Here is a 4324-nt window from a genome sequence, read left to right on the forward strand (position 1 = left end):
AGAGGAGAAGATCATTAGGCTAGGGTGTGCAAGTATCGAATATCTAATGAAGTGTGAGATCTAGTATGCAGGTTATTGGGTTATGGTGCATAGTTGGATCTGAACCAAGGAAAAACCTTAGCTGATGATGAGGAATCAGATCTAATGATGAATCGGGATTTTAAGGTGTAAAATGAACTATCTTTTGTGTTGAAGCTCATGTATACTCTAGATCTGAATATTGACGCATATATTATTATGTATATGATTTGATCTGGGTATAACTAAAGTCTGGAATAGCAACAAAACTTTGAATTTATATTTGCAGATGTATACGCTGGTTGGCTTTGAGAAAAGCGCGTGTACATGCAGGTTCGACACATGGAAGTAGCGTATACCTTATAAAATATGTTTTAGTTGCTGCTGTTTGTTGTTGCAGAGTTCTGGGTTCTGGTTATCGTATTTTGGTGACAACATTATGACAGATCAGATTGATGGGTTGTCAAAGTGATTGATTGATTTAGTTGTGGTTGGTTCAAAAGGAGATAGGTTGATGCAGATATATTTGATGATTGAATGATGTTGTTGATGGATCTAGTCTGAAAATTTATGAAACGTGGTCCCTGGAAGAAAAGAGAAGGTTATAGCCTTCTGTAGGCCAGCACCTACGTACTAGTAAACATATCAGCTAGTACAAGAGCTAGGGGGTTGTAGCTCCCTTCCTGTAGAAGATGGAGAACGAGAGAAGGTTGTAGCCTTTTGCAGGTATAAGCCTGCATACTGGAATAAGACTGCAGCAGTACAAAAATTGTAAACAATTTTTCTTATTATTAAAAGAAGATAGAGACGACAACAACATGTGGTTTTCACCCACATTGGATTTCCACCTTATATCTTGGTGTTCATGTGTGTTACTTGTGTGTGATGTTTTATTTTGCTTTTACTGCACTGTCTAATGAATTCCTGATATACTGGTTAAAGATCAATGCATGATAATTTGGGTAAATCAAAAGATATCTGCATATACGCTGGTTGCATTAAGTATAGTTGCGTATACACACTAGTTCACTAAGCTGAAGTAGCGTATACAAATCAGTTTTGAAAATTAAATTATTGATCTGATAATACTGATTCAACCCCCCCTCAGTATTATTTCCAACAAATAGTAGATAGAACAATTATTCAAATGTACAATGAAAGAAAACCAAGAGACAAGAGACACAATATTTGGTCAATGACCAGGGAAAAATTGCACAAGGGGGAAAACCCTTTGCAATTCTTATTATATTAGATTGCCTTCAAATGCTCAATAGAGTACAACATCCAAGAGTCAATTCAAAACCAATATCCTGTATCCAATATGCCAAGAATATATCCAAAATAGAGCAAGAGAGAGAGTTAGCAAATGTCAACTTAGATTTATCCATGTCAACAATAGTCAACAACAACAAAGTCAACCCTAACTAGTCTACAAAGTCAACTGTCAACTTTTCCAAAAGAGCTCAAGGCAACAATAAATGTGGCCTAGAATGTTGGTCTAAGTCAGCCCAAAACAATCTCAAAACAACCAGTGAAACTTAGTCAAAGTTTGTGATGCAGGAGGATCCAGCTCAGGCTCCATGACCGGGTGTTGGCCTCTGCCAGGTCGAAAAGTTGAGTTAACATTTTATTTGTCTTTTATGTTAGTTTGACAGAATAGGAGGTAGGATTTTTATTTTTATCTTAATCTCTAAATTAGTCAAAGCTAGTTTGATCGATTAGGGTTATTTACTTGTCTGTTACTAGCAAATCATGGATTAATAATTGTCCTGTTATTTTAAAAAGAAAAGACAAATGTGTCTAAAAGGAAAATCTTGTCTTAAGGACAGAACTGAATGACTAACGACCATGTAACTGTAATGTCTATAATTGAAAAGCAACTGTACAGTTTCATTAACTGGAACCATAAACATATAAATGTAACAACAAAAGTCATGTACAAGGTTCAGTATCTCTCGCACTCGAATAATATCAATAGCAGAGAAACCAAATTTTGTCCATCTGTATGTCCTACTGTATTTTTATTGTGTTTTCTAATTTATGAACATCTGAATAGACAACCTACTGTACACAGATGATTGAATTTAATTCTTTTTGTTTTCCCGAGAAAAAGAATCAGTCATGACAGCAAGACAGAGGAACGGATACCATACGAGGGTTTATATTTCATTTGAAGCAAACATCGAAGATAGACAAAGAGAGACAAACATATTCGGTACAGGCCAAGCACCCACAGGCCGGATGAAACCTTCCATCATTCATTAAAATTGACAGTCATATAAAATTACCAGCGAATCTACAACGTTCACGCATGTTCGTATAACACATCACAAGCAAAACGAAGAATTATAATTGCAGTTCAGGCTAGGAATTTAGAGGAAACTAAAAGCACGACGGCATGATTACATCCATGTCATTCAGTTAAACCCAACCAAATTTTATTATATTTTCCTGAAGAATTTCTCTTTCGAAATTGCAAAGACAAGTGTATAACAGTTACATAGCAGCACTGCAAAATAAAGCCATAGACGCATAAGCCGTGAACGACGGACCCTAGGTAACGGTTTCAAACAATGACTCATACATAGCTATAGATGCATAAACCCTTGGACGACAAACCCTAGGTGAGGGTTTCAGAAGAAAATTGCGTTCATATACAGAAGATTACAGTCAAAGAAACATTGGAAGCCCAGACCTCCAAAGTGACAGAACATCACTTACAATGTGAGTCATTCGACAAGCATTGAGGGTGATAAACCCACATGACCAGAAGGCCTAAACTAAAACCAGAACGAGGACTGAAGGAAATTCAAGAAGCAGAGCCTACCAGACAAAACCGAAGTATACAGTGCCGAGACCTCCAACTGCAAACCCTCAACCTCTGCACAACAAACAACACCTAGGCGTTAGAAATATACGATGTTACGGAAGTGAAACTATAGAGCCTGAAAAGAAGCAAATAATGAAAGTTGAGTTCAATTCACTTGAGAATTTGCAGTGAGAGCCGAGAACCCACATTTCATCCACGATTTTCGACTAACTGCGGAGACGAAGGAGCGAACCAGGTTAGAAGCTGAGGAAAGAGAACCACAAATTGAATCAAGGAGGGAGGACTACCTGCATTTGAAGCCGAGGATGAAAGAATGCCATTGATTCGAGCCTAGACACAAGAAAATCACTAAGTTGCCAACAAGAACGAGAAATACCAGTACATAGCCCGGAACACGACGGTCTGTTGAACCAACAGCAGAAGGAAAACAAACAAGAACAGAAGAATCACTTACCCAAACAATGACAGGGCAAACCACACCTGCCCAACGAACGAGGTTTAAGAGAAACCACACACACATCAAGGAACCAGGATAGAAAATCACCAGGAGGCGCGCCCAGACCCACAGCAAAGTTGCATACTCAAACTTGCAGAGCACGGCAGAACGAACCCTTGGCAAGCCAACAACAAATGACCAAGTGAACAACGTGCAAAGAGATTTGGCATAACAAGGAGCGGGAAAAACACAGCCCGAGGGAAGTACTCAATCATAACTGTGTAATTGAATGCCACCTAACACGCTACCACAATATCCAATGGTGTACTCCTTACACATGTAATCACAACCAAAGATCTAACCAATCATACAATCACCACATAATCAAATTAATTTTCCTAAAGTCCGTAAAGTATTGGGCGGGTCCCATCATAGTGGTATCAGAGCAGGTGAAATTGATTGAAGAAATGGAGATAGGAAGGCGAGGTCGTGGCAGAGATGCTCAAAGGATAGCGGAAGAAGGGCTGAGAGAGGTGATCAGAATTCTTACTGCTCGTTTGGAGGCAGTAGAGGCAAGGAGAAGAAGAGACCCAGAGGTAGGCGATGACAACGAAGAGGAAGTTGAAGCAACAATAGATGGACTGGAAGGTGAGACCCCAGAAGTGAGATTGTTGAGGTCTGTTTTAGTGGCAAGCAGTAAACCCAAGCCAGAACTCCCAACCTATGACAACAACCTATCTATCGAGGTTCTATTGGATTGGATCAGTGAGATGGATAAGTATTTCGAGTGTGAGGAAGTTAGCGAAGACCGCAGAGTTAGGTTCGCTGCGACGAAATTGAAGGGACACGCAGCCCTGTGGTGGGATAGTGTCCAGACGGAGAGAAAGAGATTGAACAAGTTGCCGATCAAAACCTGGTCAAGGATGGTGGCCAAGTTGAAGGGCAGATTTCTGCCGAAAGACTATCAGATTGCACTACACAGGAAAGTGCAGAATCTGAGACAGAAAGGAATGACGGTAAGGGAGTACACAGAGGAGTTT

This window comes from Pinus tabuliformis, chromosome 8, assembly GCF_031772625.1.
Source record: "Pinus tabuliformis cultivar Carrire ecotype Pingquan chromosome 8, CPIR1, whole genome shotgun sequence".
In the NCBI taxonomy this organism is placed as follows: domain Eukaryota; kingdom Viridiplantae; phylum Streptophyta; class Pinopsida; order Pinales; family Pinaceae; genus Pinus; species Pinus tabuliformis.